At 34.0% G+C, this 23,858-nt stretch overlaps 1 protein-coding gene across 1 annotated transcript in view; it reads right to left on the reverse strand.

The window, feature by feature from the left end:
• Positions 1-23,858, reverse strand: part of Rab26 (RAS oncogene family member Rab26) — a 201,505-nt gene that overhangs the window by 83,961 nt on the left and 93,686 nt on the right. The window lies entirely within an intron of this gene.

Raw genomic sequence — 23,858 nt, forward strand, 5'->3', positions numbered from 1 at the left:
TTAAATTGTATATTGCATACATTTCCTACAAGCCTGCAACAGTTCAACATTATATAACTTTCAGTCAACTTTCTACCTGTGCACAGTTAATAAAGATTTGAACAGACGCGGCACGATTTCACCATGTAATCATATCTGCGAGTAAATCCAGGTTTTTCTATTGCATGCTACTACTCGTATTGTCTAACATCCTTGCTCAAAACCACCGTTAGCCTCTGTTAAATACCTAATGAGTTAGATTGATTGAATGAATTTCCAATACAACTGACAGCCTTGCACTGCCCAGCGGAGCTTATGAAACCACCCTCGGTACACACAAAATACAGCCCTGATATTCAATACAGTTTTCATCCCGCCATAGAGGCCACGTATTCCCTTTGATATTTTTAATTAAGGCTGTCAATAGATCACATCCCCACGGGGCACAATTCACAATAAACTGTCACTGAAGAACAAAGGGGTGATATTCAATGGTTCGGAAGACAGGTACTAACTTACACGAAGCTTTTCACGTAGATTACGTTTTAAAATACTTTACGGGGTGTCCCGATAATAATAGTTTCTACACTTTTTATTTTGGCTCTGTCTGACAATTCAATGCCGTATTTGTTTGGTAAAAAATAAAATGCAGAATGTTTTATTTTTTAATTTAATTGCAGCCGGGAAATCTTAAGCATAAAACCAACGGATAACCCAACCCAACGGATCGATTATTCGAAGAATTTCAAGTGCCTTCATTTAAAGATCTTTATACTAAAAATGCATTAATTCAAATCATAAAAGAAAAAGACAAGTATCAATTTCTAACTGAAAACCGTACTCGACTTAAATATATTTTTCCATGCCCAAAATTAAACACTTCCTTTGCACAAAATTATTACACTTACCGAGCAAGAATTTTTTTCAATCGACTACCTGAAGAAATGAGAAACATTAATGATAACATCCAAATAATAAACACTGTGAAAAAATATTTTAAAGACAAACTTACAAAAAATAAAAATGTTTCCAATTGAATTAATCTTAAGAATAACTCACTTCAAATAAGTTTAAAATAATTTTATTTTTAATTTCTTACTTATTGTAATAAAACAATGTACACTCCTCTTCCAGCCACAAGCTAATGCTTCTATGGAAGAGGAGTCTTTAAATATTTGATCATATATTGTAACAAATAAACAAAAATGTACTTATATAATAAATAAATATAATAAAAAAATAAAAAAAAATAAAAAACAAATATAACGTTTGTAGAGCAATACAATGACTCCAATGAGGAAAGAATATTTTTATTGTAATTTAATGTCATACTTTACAAGAGCGCCCTTGTCTGTTTGGTGTAAAGACAGTGGAACTATATCGCTGACCGGTTGGGAAACGTTATGAAGCCGATTAAGATATGGGCTGTAGGAATGATTCATTAATGCGGGTCTCGGAGAGACCCAAATTATATGAGAAAGAAAAAACGATGAGGAAGATGCTAGTAGCTCGTTACATATGCAAACCTTAAACTTCAAACAAGAACGAGTCGATAAAACAACCCGTTCGCGTGAAGCCGATATCAACTGCAACCAGTGAACACGAGATCAATTCTGCTACCTCTTTTGAGTAGGCTCAATTTAAATACCTGTAGAACAGACTCAGTATACCTACATTACGTTCGCCAATTAGACGCACAATTTCACTGAATTTCACGTACATTTGCACAGAATCTAGTAGGTTTGTCAGGTATTTTGAGGTTCCATCTCAATGATGGTTCCCAAGGATTGCAAATTGTAACTAATTGTAAACGGTACTCCGGGGGACCAGGACAATAAGAAGCACTAGAATAAAGTCAAACAGGACTCCAAATGGTCAGGACATCTTATATTGCCTCTCATCCCTACTTCACACAACAATGATGTGGTCTCAAGATGCAATTAATTGTGACCATAACAAAGTGTACGCTCAGTAGAGTATTGTAAAGTTTTGCAAGCCACAGCGATGCCACCATATTGCTCCAACACTACTGTAACTTTTGCTAAATACACCGATTATTAAATTAAATTTTAATTACTTTGTTTGCACCACTTTATCAAATACAAAAAAAAATTAAAGGTTTCGAGAACAATGTTCTCTTCATCGGAATGAGCCGTCGTATAATAAAGTTAATTTTATAGATTAACACTGGGAGAGAGATTAGAGGGCGGTTGGGAGAGGCAAACCCAAATTGGTAGATGAATTGATGAAGGAGTGGAAGGGGTAAGAGTGGGGGAATTTAATTACGGAATTGGTCATTAGAAGGGGAGAAATGGTTAGAAAAAAGTGTGAAATATTTAACAGGATTGTTAACATTTTTTCTGATTATTAATTGTATTTGATTCAATATTAATACTTTTTCTGATCTCTAATATTTCTGAATTATTTATCTGTAAAAACCTATGACCTATGAACCTATGATCATATTATAAAAATGATTTACAAATTCCGAGTCGTTATTTGATTCGTTTTGAGTCTGTGTAACTACAGTATGGATGATTTTTGGTAAATATTTCGAAAATTAATTTCCCTTTATATTTTCTTGTGATGTACACATTTTTACAGCTATAAACTGTGCGCCCCTGTTACTCGGTTCATTTCTTGTGATATACACATTTTTACAGCTATAAACTTCGCGCCCCTGTTACTCGGATCATTTCTTGTGATGTACACATTTTTGCAGCTATAAACTGCGCGCCCCTGTTACTGCGATCACTTCTTGTGATATACACATTTTTACAACTATACACTGCGCGCCCCTGTTACTCCAATCATTTCTTGTAATGTACACATTTGTGCAGCTATAAACTGCGCGCCCCTGTTACTCCGATCATTTTTTTAAGTATCGTTCACTAAAGAAACTCGATGCAAATACTTTATTGAGCCGGTTACTAGCTGAGGGGACAAAATCGACGATTGTTCACCAAAACGTTGCGGGTTCCATCCTCTGCTCCAGTCTTTACGATTGCAAAAGCATATTAATTAACTTCATTTTTTCCCTCACGATAAATTAACAGGTCTTAATAAGGTTATTAAACATCAATTTAAAATTATTCTATCAATTTGCCTTGATATCATGACGATACGAAGAATTTTGGTTGTAATGCAAAAATATTCGAATTTTCATGAACACGTGTTCCAACATCATGATAATGTATTCGTAATTTACTAAAAGTAAAAAGTATGATATCTGTTAATTCATTCGTAAGAAATCAACACCATTTTTTTTCGGAATTATCAATAATTTGAAGAGATTATTAATAAATTATCAAATGTCATTTTTGTTGGTGTGCATTTTCTAATTCGACGATTTTACTTCTAGCTGACAGCAATTTTTCCATAGTGAGCTACGAAGCTCTCAAATAACAATATTACTGCGAAAATCAGACAAAATGAATTAATTAATAAAATATTGTTTGAGATAATCCAGATTATAGACATTGAAAATATACTGTTCTAAGCATTTTTTTATCTTTGTTTATCGCAGTATTCTATTTCCATCATAATTAAATATGAAACTTAAATATTTAGATTGCCTCTTATACAACTAATTAGAAAATTAAATTGACGTGTTTACTTGTACAAGTTCATTAAAATGTCTCGAGCTCTGTTTTTTAATATAAGAAGCTTTTATGAGTGATAGTCTATTACTAGAGAGCTTAATTAATCATATTAATTATTTTACATGGAACATAATTTATATATTTTTACATATTAATTATTTTACATGGAACATAATTTATATATTTTTACATATTAATTATTTTACATGGAATATAATTTATATATTTTTACATATTAATTATTTTACATGGAACATAATTTATATATTTTTACATATTAATTATTTTACATGGAACATAATTTATATATTTTTACATATTAATTATTTTACATGGAAAATAATTTATATATTTTTACATATTAATTATTTTACATGGAACATAATTTATATATTTTTACATATTAATTATTTTACATGGAACATAATTTATATATTTTTACATATTAATTATTTTACACGGAACATAATTTATATATTTTTACATATTAATTATTTTACATGGAACATAATTTATATATTTTTACATATTCATTATTTTACATGGAACATAATTTATATATTTTTTACATATTAATTATTATGTCGTCGTGATGACGTTGATAATTTCCTGGAGAGAAACATTAAGAAATCACCTAGATATTATACAATAAGGAACTCCAGTAAAAAATATTATGGCTTAAAAAAATAATTATATTCATGTATATTCTTGGCATTAGTGCCAATCACTTTGTTCACAGAATATGTAAACCTTTCAAAGACCCTCATTCAATGTTAACCCCTTACAGGGCCTTAATTAGAAGTTAACTTGAATATGGAACCACTGTTTAGAATCCACATTTCTGTAAATATGAAAACATTGTAGAATCGGTTCAAAAAATGATCTTTCAAATTTGGTCTACATAACTATCTTAGATCATAAGACGTACGTCTTGAATATTTCATGATTAATACACTTAAAATTAGAAGCCAACTGACTGATCTAATATGTATACACAAAATAATTTACGGCCATCTTGATGCTGCTAAGTATTAAGTTTTAACAATATTGAAATAAATATTCCCAAATCCCATTGTTTGAGACGCCATAGCATGTTTCAAATGAATACATTAAATAATCATATCTTTGTTATTTGTTTTTGGGGTGTCGTGTCGTGTCGCGCTAACTCTTTCTTTAGCCAACGTTTCGGACAGCATTGCAGTGTCCATCATCAGGGCAGATGTGTTATCACATATCTGATAACATATCTGACCTGATGATGGACACTGCAATGCTGTCCGAAACGTTGGATAAAAAATGAGTTAGGGCAACACGGCATAACACCCCAAAAAAAATAACTAAAATACTTTTGGCCGTGAAAATCTTAAATCATAAATATCATATCGCCCATTTTAGCCCTCTGACCCAAATGTGTCTACTATATAATAAAATAGAGTGTGCTGAAGTAGACATTTTCTTCTATAATTTATACGGATCCAGAAAAAAATTCTGCTATTGCTAAAAAATATGTTGCGCTGATTATATGTATTACTTGCATCTATATTACTTTTTTGTACTGTTTGACATTTGAGTGAGCTTTTATACAATTTTGATTTTTTAATTTTATTTGTTTTTTATTTAGATGTAAGAAAATCAATGTATTCAAAGTCTGATTAGATTTTTGTAATAATTGTACCTATTTATGTATTAACTGAGTTTGATCTGTAAAATCCCAGTATGAATAAATATAAATTGTGGAGATTTTCCGGTGTCGCCTGTTTATTTTTCTATTTTTTTTTATTATTGGACAAGAGTTGGTAATTGTGGAAAAGGCATATATTCGGGAATACTTCTTATCGTTTTTAAACAAATGATTTTAAGCTCACCACGGAAACAACTATAAAATTTAGAAGAAACGCTATGCAAATCATGACGCCAGAAATTACCTTTTTTGTGATTAAAATAACGGATTTTATGCCTTATCGCTTAAAGTAAAACGAAACTGAAATCTTGTTAAAATGAATAATCCAATTTTATTGTATCTACGGGCTATCAGACAGTAATAAAATAACAGTCCAAAAACGTCATCAACAATTTTTTAAAAAGTTTTCATTATTTACACACTTATGTTATATTTTGGATTTTAATTAATTATTGTATATTTATTTTAAAAAATTTTCAATGAAACAGTATCAACATACATATGGAAATGACGCACCTACCTTTCAAGATGTATTTATCCGTATTTAGAAAATTTATCAATGTTGTTATTAAAAAAATATGAAAATATTAAAAATTATTTTAACATTATATAATTAAAATAAACCACACATATTTTTAATAAAACTTCACCACTTCACTAATAATAAAACTACTGATTGCATTTATTTTGTCCGAAAATAATCAATCTATATGTGATTAAATAATTTACGTATATATAATCTTATCACTTTAGTTTATATAATCCCTTTTACCACACATTAGTCACTTTTTCAACTTCCGCCAAAATGGAATGTGCAACAAGGCATTTGAATTTGAATTTCGAATCGAGAACCGGACGCGGGAAAGGTTCAAACTGAACTGACGGATAACAGATCGCTAGGTAGCGAGTCCTAGATACATTGTCTCCCCGTCGCTACTTCCCCTTAACCTAGCTAATAAAAAGCTACAACCTCATCAAATGGATGCAACATTTATATCTGCAAAATATTTTACACAATTCTGTAGGTTGGACTTTTTTACTATAAATAAATTTAGTTGCACTTGATTTCGCGAGATCGTTTAGGCTGATTTGCATGGGAAATAAATTTGGAATATAAAGAGGTTATTTGTCAAAATTGGCAATTCGTTCTTTAGCATCACTTTAATCAGCACGAATTTGGTTAGGGTCTTTTTAAAACGTGTTATAGATTTGCAAGGCAAATTATTGATGTAGTTACAAAGGGTAATTCTAAATAATGAACCTAATAAATTACTTCTAATAGACACCTTTCTAGATAGAAAAAATAAACAGATTGATATTTTGTAATAGTTAGACATGACCGCTGTTAGTTTTTTTTTTTTAATTTTTTTATATTTAATATTTGAAAAAAAAATTTTTTACATAGATAAATACAGGAAATTAACAAGATATAAAACAATAGAAATTATAGCCTTTCCTCACCATAAAGAGACAATGCTCTTGTGTTTGGTGAGGGAATTCTAGTTCAAGGTAAATAAATTATTTAGAAACAAAACAAGATTTAAACAATATTACTTCTAGATGTAAGTAGTGAACGTATTTGAATAGTTTAAGGTAATTTTTTAATTTATGGTGAAATTCCTGAATGTTTTCGATATTTTTTTTAATTTAATGGAAGGTTATTAAAATAAATTATGCCTAGATAAAGATAGGTATTTTGAATGAGCTTAGTGTTAAATTTTGGGATTTTAATAGTTTTCTGGTAAGATACCATTCTGATGTATTGAATTGCAAGTTATGAGTATTTGACTGTATTTCTTTGTAAATTTGAAGTATTGAATATTTTTGATACATTTTGTCTACTGTAGGTACTTTGAAAATTGTAAAAAGAATTTCGGTAAAAAATTTTGACGGTTTTTTCAAAATTACTTTGATTGCCAATCTTTGAACTACTAGTGGGTTCAAAATTTTATTATATGTTCGCATAGTACACTCTTTTTAGGTTTTCTAGTCTAAGAATATTTCTAAGTCTTATAAATATATAAATACATTTCCTAATCCTTTTGACGAGTTCAGCAATATGTGTTTTCCATTTAAAATATTGATCTATATATACACCAAGATATTTGATTTTGGATGTTGGACTAAGGATAGGACAAGTTTGATTGCAGTTAGTTCTGCCACATGTGCGTTGGTGTATTATAATGTTTAACTCTGGTTCTGATTTAAATTTATTGATTGAAAATGGGATAAATTTTGTTTTTTCTGTGTTTAAGGAGAGAAGATTTTTATCGAACCAAATTTTCAGTATATTAATATCAGCATTTGCAAATTTATTAACAGTATTCCAATCCGTACCTACGATTATTATGACAGTGTCATCAGCATACGATATTATTTTCCCGTTTAGTTTTTGTATGCATATGTCATTAACATAGATGTTCGAAGAACGAACAGGGGTTGGAATAGCCGCACTTTAAAGGGCTATTCCACACAGATAAAGTATAAATGAATTATATGGCTTGTGACAGGCGATGCAAAAACACAATACATAACGTTAATTCACAATCAACTTACCGGGAGGAGATGGTGAAATCTGCATAGTGAGCATCATCTGTCAGCACTGGGACGTTTACCGTGGTTGTTAGCACTCGTTATTTTAGATTAAATTGCGATAAAAATACGTCTTATGATTATTCCGATTAGACAACCGGCGATCGAGAGTTGACAGGACGAACCGTTTTTGTGCAACTGCTCGGCCCACGGCCTCCGTGGATCCAGCTGACATGTGCGAAATTTAAACTATACAGTTTAAATTCTGACGGTACGATTGGCTAGTACACAGCCTGTCAAAAGCAATCAGCGTTACGGAACAATAGATGATAAACAGTAACGGACCCAGAACTGTACCTTGCGGTATGCCGAATTGACTCGTTTTTGGCAAGCTAAACACATTGTTAATTTTAACGACTTGAGGTCGTTTGGAAAGGTAAAGTTGGTTTGATAATTTAGTTTAATGACTTTGCTCTTATTAGTTATTTAAGTTCTACTACTAATTAGAATTAACAACGCTCCCAACCGTCTGGAGGCAGTTTGTCTATGGCATCTCCAATCGGGGTATGTTGTGAGGTTAAAGGTAGCGGGGAGGGGAAGGAGATGTAGAAGAGAAAGGTGAGAAATTACCTGGCTGTTTATATCCGGTCACTAAACACGGCTAAAGCCATTTCAAGAGACGTTTCAATTCTGAATGGTCGTCTTACACCAGGGCAATACTGGGAGTATTTTCCTCTTTGGAAGGTGCCACAAATATACCTTATATTATTTTGTATGATTAATTTGAGTTATTTCACAATTTCGATAAATTTTACTTGCGCACGCCGGAATTTGATTTGAACCCGGGACCACCATATAGCTGGTCGAGAACCTTACCCCTCGACCAAGGAGGCCGTCGAATCCTATCATAAATACACTAATCTAATCATAATTTATCCGAAATCTGGTATTGTCTTAATACTCGTATTGTAATATTGTTGCGTAGTAAAATGTATCAGGAGTCGCAACAGCGACGACCATATGCAAATTTTATTGGCTAAAAGATATGAAGTACACATATATAGTTTGGGATGTGGAATTGGGTACCGCCGCTCCGGGAACCATTTATTGGATAAACAAACACCTCTGCCATAGGTCACCTGAAGTTGTTCGCTATATTTGGTGATTTAGCAGGGGTGCCCGGGTTCATCGGGTGAGGTGTGTTCAGGTTGCACCTGCCTACTAGCTGCGTAGCGTACCAGATCGAATGAGGATGATTTGGGGAGACCCTTTGACCTCTCCTACTGTTCTCTGGACCCATTGCCTCGCGTTTCAGTGGGAATAAGGATACATTCATATATCCGTCACTTCTGGACACAGTGATCCCTAGATTGCTACCATCCACACAGCATCCCAAAAGATGACATAGGCACTGAGGGAAATTATTTTCCTCAGAGCCTTCTATGTGGGGTTGATGTAAAAAATCCCGAGTACTTTTTTGCTACCGTCTGAAAAGAGCTTTTCATTCACGTTCACTATTTTTTTAAATTTATGCATAGGGAAGAAAAATCCACAATTTTTTCGTCCAAATTTAGCTAACAAATATATAACTCGTTTTGTCAGAAAATCAGAAAATATAATACGTAGTTTCTTCTAGTAACTTTATCCAACCATTGACAACTGTCCCGGCAATGATCAATGGAAATCATTTCTGATACTTCTTTGATCCTAAAAAGAAATTAATCCACAGTAATATAACGTGACGCATGACCGAACTGAGACCTGGGCATCTGGCCGTCGTAAAATCTGGTCCTCCATCGATAGCCGTTGAGCCCATATGACTCATGGGTGAGGTCTTAGAATCAGCGATGTGTGAATGCGATGCGGTGCGGACAACCGAACATAATATATTGTTGTCAACGAATTCCCGCTCCATTAATTACCTGGTAGGTGGGATTGATGAGGTCCACAGGATCTGAGGCCCTAGACTGGCTCGCTGACCTAGATGACCCACTACCATACGAAAGAAGAAGAAGAACAATTAATTCCATTATTTAGCGAATGGTTATGATCGATATCCCATTGGTAGTGAGTGGAGTTGGTGTGAATCCGCTAACAGGCTTTCCCAGGGTCCCGTAAAGTTGTCGCTACGTCTCTGGCCTTCATCCAATTTGGTCGGTGAAACCTTTTTCACTATGCAGTTATAAAATTTAAAGCTCTCTCAGTGCTAAATTATCTGTTGGCAACTTGTGGTAAACTTTAAGTCGAGTTACACCAGTTTAACTTGTATCTTGCGTGACTAGGCGACGGTTCACAATAGGATACTTGTTAAAGTGGCTAAAATTAGCGCATTTCTTGGTGTCAAATAGTAACCTAGGTGCTAGGTCAAAGTGCCTTCATCCGAGAGGTTATATCGTGTAAAGACGCCCCCTTCAAAAACAGGGATTACCAACTATAAGATCATAAGATTATTATCTGGTGTTAAGGCCCCGTAATGAGCGTTCAAATATGATTTGAAAGGGAGATATGTAAATACAAACGTTAGAGGGAGCGCTCTGTGTATTTAGGAAGTATGTTTACGAGAAATGGGAAGGCTCACAGAGATATTGAAAAAAGTCCATTAATGGAGAACTGAACTGTTAAACTGTTGGCGCTAACAAAAAAAAATCCAAAGAAGCGAAGCGAAGTTAGCAGTCCACAATGGAGTGCTGGTACCTACCCTGATGTAAGAAAGTGAGGCATGGAACTGTCAGAGAAAGGATGAAAGTAGACTAAATACTTTCGAAATGATATCCCTGAAGCGTATGTGTGGTAAAACCATGTATGATCGTGTGAGAAATGTGGAGATCCGTAAAGAGTGCAAGGCTGATGTAAGTGTAGTCAGTAAGATTAAGAAAGGGACGCTTCGATGATTTGGGTATGTACAGCAAATGAGCGAAGAATGGAGTGTAAGGAGAATATATGATGCGAATGCGAATGAGAATGGTAGCAGAAGCCGGGATGCCCAGGAAGACATGGCACGATCAAGTAAATCCGATATTCGAGTCGGGCCATGTCAATAGTCAGAATAATAGAAGAGTATGTATGAGACGATGTATGAATGTGAATGAGGCAAGAAGTGTCAAAGACCAAGTTTTTAGCAGTCCATTCTGTCTGCCTACCGCTGCGGAGAAATGGCGTGATGGTTAGTTACTTAATTTAGAGGGAGCGCGCTAATATTATAAAACGATAATAATTAAGCGAAAATTGTGAAACGTATTTAATAAAACACGACTCGTTTGAAATAGAGCAAAAATCTTTCGACAAATGGTTTAGTTGCATTTAAAGATACACTGTGATTTTTTTTAAATAACACAAAAAAGGGAATTTTATGTAATTACTGTTTTGGCATTACAAATGTATAGATATTATCTTCATAAATAACATTATTGTGAAAATTATCCAAATATAATGGGAATAGCTACCCGAACGAACATAATACGAATAAATATATAAAATATTTTGAAAAAAATTATATTGACCAACAAGCTGTACCCCGTCACTCGTTGCTGTGGATTAATCTGTCTATGCAGTTAAAGAAACAATTGCGCGTTTTGCTTTTACGTCCAACAGATGGCGCTATCAAAAAACATGTTTTTACGTGTCACAGGTGACATCTATATAATATAGGTATATATAAACACGTGCATATTCGATTGAAAACGATGTGTCATAATTTGAAAGCAATCGGTGAAGAATTTTCGGAGATTTAAGATTTTGACGCAAAGAAGATTTAAATTTTTACTTATATAGAAGATATTATACACTTTCGTTTGTTTAAATATTTCCGATCGCCATATCCGTTTGAGTGTTAAATAAATTGATAAAAAATATGGCAGATTAAATATTTATTAATTAATATATTTTGGGAAGGTGCCCATTTTTTCCCTCTTTTCCTGATTATTTTATCTGAAAGATAAAAAAATATTACCGTACAAACAGTGGATAGGTAGATAGTATAGATAATTGAAATGGTTACGATAATGAAATGTGCAGCGCCTCTGAAAATGAAACTCCGCAATATCACTAACACATATTTCTCTCTCACCCACGATAGAAGTTACTGAGGGGGTAGAGTAAAGAGGGGTTAGTTTCCCCTAAATTTCTTCCACGTCCAATGAAAACCGCCATATCGTTTAGTGCGGTAGCGTTGAGAGGGGCCAGACCTCTATTGGCTCTGCTTTCATTTACATACTTTACGAATGACTCCAGACAAAGCCGGCATAGTCCAGTGGTAACGCATTGGACTCCCATTCCGAAGGTCGCGGGTTCGAACCCGGCGTGCGCAAATAAATTTTATTTGATTAATTTGTGTTATTTCACAATTAATTAATTAAAATAATATGTAGTATATTTGCGGCACGTTCCAGAGTGGAAGATACTACCAGTATCGCCCTGGTGTAAGACCACTATTCAGAATTGAAACGTTGCTCCAAATGGCTTTAGCCGTGTTTAGTGACTAGATCTGAATAGCCAGGTACTTCCCCACCTTCCTCTTTCACTTCCCCACTTACCTTCAGCCTCACAACATCCCCCAATTGGGGATGCCATAGTCTCACTGGCTCCAGACGGGAGCAGTTGGGACTCTTATGAGGTATTCACTATAAAAAAAAAAGCAAAATAATTTGGGACAATTTGGGACGATTTGGATCAATTTCAAGTGTCCATTACAAACTACTATTAAAAGTATCTTGTACCATTTCTCATGACGTAAATAGTTGTTTTTTGTACTAATTAAGTTGAAACGAAGTGTATTAAGGCATGAACCGTGATTCTAGAATTTTAGCGAAGTGCCTTCCATGTAGATATTATGTATTTGTATTATTTCCACTAGCTCTGCTTCACGATCGTTGATCAAATCCATTGTACATATAATCTTGTATTAGTGATTGATGAACCAGTGGATGCAATCTGTTGATAATAGTTTCTCTAGTCTAAGGTTATTAATAAGGTAGATCCTTGTACACATATATTATATGTTTGTACAGCGCCCTTGAGGTGATTTTTCACAAAAACTGTGATTTACAATTCATCCAAATAATATTATTAATATTATTAGTCGCCCATACAGGGTTTTACAAACTTATGAAATTTACATTAATAACAAATTAGTGGAACAGTAATCTTGAAGTAGAATTTGCCCTTAATAGAAACCAAGCTTTTTTATATATGTAAATTTTTAAGTAGGCTTTATTTGTTTAATTAATATTGTGAATTTGACCTGCTGACAAACTGCTTTGGCAGATTATTAGTTCCTTGTAATGAAGAACGAAAAAAACAGAGTACTGTATTTGTAATTAAAGCAAAGAACGGTCAGACTTCTGTGTAACGAAACACGCCCATATCGCATTTTCGTTTTTTTTTCACGCATTCGAATATGTCAAAATAGACAAACTGAAATTTTTTCCAGTTGTTACGTTTGTGTTCAGATGTAAACTAATTTTATTGATATATTTAAAAGAACATAAATAAAATTAAACCAGTAATTGATAGTTTATTAAAAATATAATAAAATATGCAAAATGTGTAACCAGTGCAACTAACAAAGAAACGCTTACTATGTTGATAGCTTATCTCTATATATTATAAAGTGAAGTGATGTCACTATCCGCGTCTGTCTGTTTGTGCGCTTAGTTCTTATAAATTATGCAATGGAGTTTGATAGGGTTTTCACTATAACTTATAATATCGAAGACTTAAAATACAATTTGTTATTGAATACTCTAAAAATACATACATTAGAAGATAGACGTAAAATAAACGATTTAACGTTCTTATTCAAAATACTTAACTCTAAATTCGACTGTTGCGAACTCTTGCAACTTATAAACATACATACACCACAGTAACAACACGACAAAATACAATATTCTACAGCAGCACACATAAGCGTAACTACATTACCCACTCTCCGATACAACGACTTCACACCATGGGAAATCATTACTTGGGTGATGTTGACATATTCAATACCAACTTGGCAAGTTTTGTGGATCATTTAAAATATTTATTTCAACAATACTCCTAAACACATCATGTAAACCTTACAAATAGCTGTAATTTTCTGTTTTTGTTTCTTGTGTTTGTATGACTTGTTGCATAGCTTTTATCAAATGTAATTTTATTCTTATTTTTTATGTTTCAAAGTATCCGTCAAATTAAAATTATACTACCAACGCCGGGTACACGTCAGCTAGTAAACAATAAAAGCTTCCCATGTTTGGGTCAAACATATTGGCCACCGCACTGAAAAATATTTCACAAGTTAGAAAATTACGTATTAATCAATTTATTGTAATGTTGGGAAACAGTTTGAGGGTGTAATCAAGTTTCCAGAGTTAGGGTAGAAGTAAACTGTTGCATCCTCGGCGCGTGCTACCCTTTGTCAAGTCCAGTCATTCTCAAACATATGCGAATTACGAATTACGAAAACACGTACCTAGTTGTATAGTCGTGCGATCTATAGATAATATAATTTATTACGTTATTTTTTTTGAATATTCAAACTTTTTTGACTTGACGTTTTTGATGAAATATTACGACACTATAGCAAAAAAACAGATAATGATTTTTCTCTAACCCTCTTTGACGTAAAATCAGGTTAGATATTTAAGAAAATATATTTCTACATTTTTTATATATATAGGTATATATATATGTTATGGTTAAGGTTTTCACGGGTGTAAGATGTAGAATTATGTTCTCGGTTTACCCGCGTAAAGTAGTCCTAAGTCCAAATGACTCAATTAGAATTCCCAACACCTGGAAAGTTATAATTGACCAAAATAACCCAAAACCGACATTTCCAAAATTCTCAGAAACACTTCCAACAAGTTCAAAGCAACCCAATCAGGTCGCTACACACATACTGCTTGATATTGCCAACCCCGCCCCCACCCCCTCTACCGTCAAATCACTATCAACACGCATACTTCGTCCTAGACATAAGAATTGATAAGCACCCACTTGTATCTTGACTTCCGGACCGAACAGACACGCGAAAGCGTTCAGTTTGAGACGAAACTCAGGACATAAGGCCTCTGAAGATGGACAGTGAGATCTGTCCGAAACGTCAGAAATTAAAAAGTCCTTTTAAGGACTACTTTACGCGGGTAAACCGAGAACATTATTATACATATATATATATATATATATATATATATATATTTGATACAATATTTTTACATTTTACAATTTAATAATATTAATTCAAAAGATAATATGTAGGTAGTAGATAATTGAGAAATTACTAGAGAATTAAATTCTATAGAAAATTACTGGAATTTTTAAACAAGCAAATATTATGAGGGACGTACGTAATGAATTGTGTATTGTAATGGTATTGTGTTACAGTTATATTTAAATAAATTCTTAATTGCTTTTTTATATTTTTTAATTCATCTTTTAATTTTGTTTCTGAATTTTTTTTTTGTTTTGTTCATTTTTTGTTTCGAGTGAAATATTTTTGAATGCTTCTATTGCAGTTTAGTAGTGTTTTCAGGTAAAATTGGCTTATATTTATTTCATCAAACATGTTGGATATTGGGTCTGTATCAGTTATTCTATGTTTTTTTAAGTAATACCTTTAAGATTTTCGGTACGATTTCCATATGACCGACTGCTGAGTTTATTGCTCTCCAAAAACAATGATTCAATATTCTAGGATGGATGGAAAAGGTGCAAAATATATTGTTTTCATTTGTTATAATAGCCTAGATATTATCTACTACGAATAAGTTTTTTTGAGTTTACGTGATGAACAGTGTTAAATCAATCACAAACCTGAATGTTTGATAAATAGTATTAATAATTTTTAAATATCCAAATAAAAGATACATCATTGTGGGCGATAGCCCCTTGGGTAAGACGCCCGATTAGCAATCGGGCAGGTAAAGTTCAATATGTACAACTGATGCCGAACAAGTCTTCTTTCAGAACATATTACGTTTATTCAGGAGGTGTTTACTATGTCCTATAACAGATGTTTGAGAAACTCAGTATTTTCCCCTGATTAAATACTAAATTTAGACACGCAGGCGCGGTTGCCATGGCAGCCAGACTCTCTGCAAACAATTCCCCAGTTCAGGGTGACCTAGGTATAGCGGACTGATCATAAAGAGGGGGTTTGTATTTGTAATTATTACTACTTCCGCGTTATGTTTATTTTCAACAAACATTGGAATTTTACAATAAAAACAATATTTAAGGTTGGCTTACATAACTTATAGACAGTAGCTAAAGTAAATATAGATTTTTATCATGTGCACACAAGGGGATCGGAATAACGTAGGTAGGTACTTTTTCACTTTGCTTCCGCACTAAATTACGTACTGAAGCGCCGGAAGAGAGTGCTTGCACGTATGGATGGGTAACATTTTCCTTTACCGCTCAATATCTTGGTCTCTTTGAAGATATGACATACATACTTGACATATTACGGTACTGCCATTACCGGTTCATTGATTCGCCTAGAAGGAATCTTAGTTGCCTAGCTACTAAAAAAATGCAATATTATCAGTCAATGATTACTTCCGTCGAAGACATAAATTTATGTATTTTTTTTCTAAAAATGAGTCCTAACTGAAGTAGAATGGAATTCACTCAGCATCAAAAAAATCGCACCAACTGCAAAATCTTATGAGGCAATAAAGCTATCGTCTCTTTCGGATGTGCAGCGTCATTGCCCTAATCCACGCCTACAGATGAAGCCACCGGTCTCTTAAAACCACTGGAAAACTTGTCGAACAGCAAAACTGCTTAAGTTTAGTTGCCGAGTGACATCGTATTGTCGCATCCCTGATTGCAGTAGTGCCACCACTTGAGCGGTTTCGTTATCAGTGGTTCTAATAGTGAATGACCCACATTTGACTTACTCCTTTTATAGCCCAGGAAGATAACATAAATTGTAGCATCTGTAAATGTACAAAAATTTGTATCATTTATAAAATTAAACTATTGTATGATAAGAGGTCGCTAAATGTACTTTTAAAAATTGATATAAATATTGTTTGGGTTATATATATATTGGCTCAAGAAAACTTACACTTGAAACTTATTTTCAAAGATGTGCGATTTTTGTGACGCCGAGTGTATATCGTTTAGAAATACCGCTGATGTCTGGAATTTAAGTCAGTGTCTCAAAGAGTTTAAAATGCACGTTTATTTGGCGAAGTGGAGGCATGTTTTGGTACAGAGAATATAGTAAAAGCGGGGGGAGCGCGACGTCACATACTAAGAAAAAAACAGCCGATAGAGAAGTAATTATTGCGAGAACTGTAAAGAAAAATGTTTTAACTGTTTATCTTATGATCTCCTATTACTATTAGTGTAGGGAGATGACATTTAGTTATTTTTTATAATATTCATTACATTTTATGCAAGGAAGCTTTTGACTGTCCAACTAGGAAAGTTTCCCGTTTTAGGACAGTCAAATTAAGAGGTTTCAAATTATCCTAGAGGAATACAGGATTTAAGAATAGAGAAAATGAGTAAAAGATACAAACAAGAATCATAAAAAGATACATAAAAGGCATTCGTGATAAATAATTATCAGATTACATTTTTTAGTAATCTTTCGGAAACAGTCCTGCCTAGATTTAAAAACCATTTTGTTATTTTTGGACCGAAGGATGACAATTCACACAGTTTCAGCTATGAGTGGATTTTGTTATTTATTTTAGGACCGAGATATGAAAATAGTTTTTGATAAGCCGCTCTGTTGCTTGTTGGTGCGGAAAGGTCATTTCTACCCTTACTTCTGGTTTGATGTTTGTGTTCGGCTGTGCACAGTGACATGCTGATGACATCGCATAGCCTCTAGCAATGCTATGACCTTGGTGAAAAGGGAGTCGTCATCGAAATCTTTTAGTCGATAGTCGATTCAAATAAAAGACAAGTAGGTAGGTACCTACTTATTTCCGAAATATTCTACACAATGCCTAGCGTTATTGAACGGATCAGTAGGTTCTGCTTAGTGAACCCAAATTGGAAACGTAATGAAAACACACGGCAGGACGGATTTCCTTTATGAGGTTTCTATAGTTCCCTTCACCGCTACGGGAATGTCCAATAAAGGGCTTATAAGATCATCATCCGACCCATCTTAATACTATCTGTACATAAAAAGACGCTCCAATTTGTCTACTCTTCGTCTTACCGTCATACTAATTAGATTCTTACACGCCTGTTCAACGTTATTATGCTAAGCTCGGTCTTAAGCCTGGCTTAAGGCCAGCCAATTTTAACAATACGAAAGCAGTGGTAATTATTGACGGAGCGTAGCGAAGCCCTATTTGACTCGGCCACTTTGCATTTCGTCTATCCGTAAATATGTTTGTATCTATCTATCTGTCAAGGTGGTAGTCGTGTTTGATAGTACATTTTTATTCCACCAGAGTGAATCAGCATTGCGACTGTTCGCAGAACTACTAGTAAGTCAAGTTTTTCGCTGTTCCGACTTTACGCGCCTCGTTGTATTTACACCGCATTTATAAGTAAGGGTGTACCTAAGTATATCTGAACGGCCATATTTAAAGTGATATTATTTTAAGTTTGCGAAAGAATTTCCGGTTCAAGATGGTGGCTGTGTTAGAAACTACCTTTTTATAGTTCGCACGAGCGTTGATACAGCTACGAGCTGTAAAAATCCGAAAAATCAATATTATGGTACCTACCTGCACTGAGAAAGTTTGAAAGATAGTGACGTTTCTTTGGACAAACTGTATAATAATTCCTTATTGGAATTACATACATAAAAAAATGTACGGCTTATAATAACTATGTAGGTAGGTATCTAAGTATTTACTTACAAAACTTATGGTTTCAGAGAAAAAAATTGTTTTCAATTTTCTCTGAAATTATTTTAAGTACTTATTCAACATTACAATTTAATAAAATTACTTTACAGGAGTCGTAAAGAATATACTGTAAAATAATATTCGCCATATATACTCCGCGTTCAATCGTAAGCCCTCAGGCCCGCTGGCGATCTGCGAGGCTTCCGGGTAGAATTATTACGTGGTGAAGTATGATATCCAGGTCGATGGAGCTTAAAGCTTGCTCCAACTCCCCGAACAGCGAGCGCGATTGCCAATAACTTCATCCCCGTCATATCAGCCGAAACGTAACGGTAATTAGCTCGTGACCAAATTGTGTACTTCAGCGTAGTGATGGGTCATTCACGAATGAGTCGCACGTTTGAGCTAGCTCTTTCTTATGAGCCGTATTCGTATGACTCCCAGTAAACCGTACCACGGCTCAATCGAACGGTAACTCTTTTTTAAGGAGATATTTTATAAAATAGCACCATTGAAATATCTAAGTGGCAATTATTATTACATACTAAAGAGACGTGAACGGCGTCTGACAGTCAGAAATCAGCATTTGGATATACATGAATAACACTTACTAACTACCTAGCATCTTATTTTTCTCGTGATTCAGGGCGGTGGGCATACCAGGGGAGCCATATCGGGGGAGCTGTTTCGGGGGAGTCGTATCGGGCGAGCATAGTATGCTCATTGCTCACACACTCTGAGCCTACGGCTCACGTTCAATTGAGCCGTCGTTCAATTGAGTTATATTATTGATGAAGCTTGCATCTAATAGACATAATGTTAAATATAAAACCTTTATAAGTTCGTGTGTAACGATAATTTTATTTACAAGGTGAAAATCGAACAAACCTTTTTCATGAGAGGCTGATCAATTTCACTGCCGGCAACCCCGTCGGTTATAATTTAATTTTTACACTAGCGCACAGCCGTGAAAAATCGCGTAATATTATTAATGTAGGATTTATAAAGCTGGAGGTATTTATTAAAAAAAATGGATGTCTCAAGCTTAAGTCTTTTCAGTTATATTAACACATTTGTTTAATTTGCCATGGTTTGTGTATTTCAAGTGCGCTACATAATCTTATTATTTTTGTTTTCCATAAAAACAAATACAATTTTAGAAATAAGATTAAATTATATTTTTGGTGTACGTATTTAAAATAAACAATACCATTTATTTATAGAGGTTTTAGGTAGGAGACGGTTTACATATAGTTCCCGTGAGCACTTAGGCCATAGGCCCATTGTGCTTTCTCACATTTTACCTCATTCCTTTAACAGTCACCCGATCCCTTTTATAAAGTTCACCAGGGTTGTCATTGGATATGTGGCTATATCTTCTGGTTCCACAATATGTCTTCCCTGCTCTCATCTATCCTCTCCAATCCCCCTTGCTTCCCTAAAGGCCCCACAAGGGAAAATAACCTCATCTCTCCTCTCCATTCCCCTTTGGTTCCGTGAAGGCCCACAAGGGAAGTTCACGGAGGTGTCCTCATCTCTTCTCTCCACTCCTCCTTGGTTCCCTGAAGGCCTCACGAGGGAAGAGGGAGTTTTCGAATGGTCCAATTTTCGTCCCACGAGTATCTAGGGAAATAGAATGTCTACTACAGCAGCCCCGAGTGTTTGGGTAAGGCATAGACATATGAATATTAGTAGACCTGCCCTAAGTGATTAAAAGCGTATTATCCCCACTCCCCATACCGGTTCCATTGGAGCCGGCTGTGCTCGCGTATGGCCTCAAGTGAAATTTGAAAACGTGACGTTTTCATTCTTGTGCGAACTATGGTCGAGGCATCATCGGTTCATTTTACGAAATAACACGGCAAAATGTTGACTTGTACTATGAAAACTTGTAAAAATAGATGTGAAAAAGAGAATAAACCCAATTGTCGTATTATATTCCATATATAAGCATTATTTTACTTTATTTTAAGCATATTCACATCGTATAATATGAATCAGTTGTTACTATCACATCGAGAAACGTCTGGACGCGAAACACAAAGCTGGTTGGTTGCTGGGAAGTAAATTATGAACATTTATAAAAGTGTCTTAACTAAATACTTAAACGAAATAATCGACTCTGAAAATAGAACCGAATTTTTGGGCCGAATTTGGACTTCGCAAATTTGTTCATAACGTGGCGAGTAATTTGCGCTCCCATGTAAAAATGTCTATTCATTCAAAAGCAGATTTTACTTTTAAGAAGTAAATGGTGATATTATAATGCGAGATGCCTATTTACTGTCAGATTGATTTATTGACGAATCACAGTCAGCTTCACTCCCTTCGTTCTTCAACAGTTGATTTTACCCCTCGCCATTATCTTCTCGTCTATTAATTCCTATGTCTGTGGGGTAAGGTCTAAATACTCCGAGATGCGACCCTGTTTCTCGGAGGCACCGTTCGTGACACTGTTCCCCAGGTCATTCAGCTTGAGCACGGTAGCTCAGACCTTAGCTCGGGATGGCTATTGCAGATCGTGTTTCCACTCAATGAGCGATGAGTTCGCGACACTCCCTACGCTTAAAACATTACTATTTATAAATAATAAAATTTTAATACAAAACATGAAAAATATTGTCAAAAATGCTAACCATATTTTTACTTCATATAATAACAAAATAAAAAATATTCTTAAAGTTAAACGATTGTTACGATAGCGTCACGAAATATGAATTATTCATTTTGACTATTTTTTGGATTTTAGTAATGGCATCCAGTATAAATAATTGAAGCACGCTGGAAACAACGTCAAAAAATTAGATATTTCCGCCTGATAGAAAAAAATACTTTTACAAAATATGTACACCCGTTCATATATGACCATATTAAAGTGGATCAATATTCGAAGAAACGTACGTACCTACCTGTAAAGAAAATATGTCAAATATTATTTCCTAAACCATCTAAAATGTTAAAGTGTGTCAACGATATGGCACCGAACTAAATTCTCCCCATCTCTATACAAAAATGTGACTGTTTTTAAAAGATAAAATAAAAAAATACAGAAAGCATATATCTTGATTGAATAAGCTTTTCACGTATCTCGAGTCCTAAAATTGATATTTTCGTTGAACACTGCAAGAATTTTTCGATTTACTTAACACAAAAGTGCGTATATGCCTCAAATCTTTACGTTTCAAATACAAAATTTTAAGCCCCAGGCTTATAAGAGAAAAAGAGAATGATAAAAGCTCTCCTGGTTTTGAACATTGCAATCCTCCCTCCTCCCCTTCAACATTTTTTCTGTTACATTTTTTTAATATTTATGAAAAATTTCTTGCATTTCTGTTAGCTGTGTAGAATTTTTTAAAATTAGTAGCTCTTTTAGGCAATAATAATACATTATGGTGCAAAGAAAAACGATTTCATTGAGATCAAATCAATAATATTTTTATCATTAAAGAGGAAGAAGATAATGCTAATAAATCTAAACGAAATATGAAACAGAACAAGACACAGAAAATTAAAAGAAAATGGTCACGACTAAGAATTGAACCCAGGATCTCTTGTCTCAACCACTCGACCATTGTGACCTACTAATAAATCGTCATATTTCAAATTAAGAATTAACAATATAATCTTTCAACTAATTTTCCCATATTTTTGGCAGCTACCTTTTTAAACGGTTATAACGTTTTAATGAATTGGTCCTTAACCTAGATAGTGTCTCAGATAAACATATCCGATTTTTATTTATATGGTCGAGTGGCTAAGACGCTGTTCCGGTAAGATAATACATTATAGTGCAAGGAAAGTTTTATAATATATTATCCATTTATTGAAAATATCTGTTTAAATTAAGGATTTTTTTATGTATTGTATAATTACGGTTACTTTGTAAACATGATTATGAAATTAAACATCAAACATGATTTCCAAGTAAATTTTCGAAAGTTGTGCGTAGTTAACAACTACCAATTATTTTATAATTACTTATTTTATTTGATTATAAGTTTTAAAAAATTGACGTTTTTTTTAATTTCGAACTGTGGTTTTGCTCGTCCTTTCTGCATCATAATCGAAGTAATCGATCTTCCGTTACCTAATGCAGCGAATACATTTGCGAACAAAAGAGCTCTGACACCCCTCCAAAATTGTGCTCAGCTTTTCAGTCTGGATAATTAAATGTAACTTTTCGGCTAGTGACGTAATTTTTATCATTGCTATGGAGCTTTTAAAACTCATTGTTTTTCAATCTTAATCTCGTGCGATTCAGGATTCAGCTAGTAAATTTGGTAACAATTTAGTTATAATATTATTTTAATAAAGCTAGCTTTACAAGATACTTATTTCTACACCGATACCCATTTGGAAAACGTATTGGGACGTATGTGGAAAAATCGTCGCTTACACTTTACACGATCATTATTTCATACCTACGATTTCATACAGATTTTTGATATTACAAGTCGAGCATCTACGACAACCTATGTTTTACCAATAAACCACTTCTTATTAGTTAGTATCTAGAAAACCATTTGTTCCGTCACGCCGTTTGCTTTTAACAGGCCGTGTGCTGCTAACCAGACTAGTATGGTCAGAATTTGAACTGTGTAGTTTAAATTCACACACGTCAGCTATAACCAAGGAGTGCCGTGAGCCACACAATCGCACAAAAACGTTCGTCCTGTAAAAACCAATGTGTACACGATCGCCTGTTATTTATCGGAATAATCCCTTAATACGTATTTTATCGCAACCAATTCAAAATAACGAGTGCTACCGTACCACGATCACCGTTCCAGTGCTGACAGATGCAGATTTCATTCGCCACCCGGTAAGTTGATTGTGAATTAACCTTACGAATTGTGTTTTCGCATTTGCCTGTCATAAGCCATAGGCTTCATTCATGCTTTATCTGTGTGGAATAGCCCTTTAAAGTACGGCTATCCAACCCTTGTTCGTTCCTCGAACAACATTATTTATTAACTAAAAAAAAAAACAAAACAAAACAAAAAGTCAAACTTTCAAAGGTTATGAATAACCTCCTCCTACGTTCATATTATATTTTTTTCATGCAATAATGAAGGACTTCGAGGGGAGATACTTAATAACCTGAAAAGAATGTGAACAAAGTGTAAAAGCAGCATGCAAAGTTTTACGATTTAAGATACTTGCAAAAACGCAGACGTAAGCAAATTACTATTGGTCGAAATATTTACATATATGGATGATTTATCAGCCAGTGGCATCACAATGATGTGG

This window comes from Hesperophylax consimilis, chromosome 8, assembly GCF_061612785.1.
Source record: "Hesperophylax consimilis isolate HC1 chromosome 8, BYU_Hcon_1.0, whole genome shotgun sequence".
In the NCBI taxonomy this organism is placed as follows: Eukaryota; Metazoa; Arthropoda; class Insecta; order Trichoptera; family Limnephilidae; genus Hesperophylax; species Hesperophylax consimilis.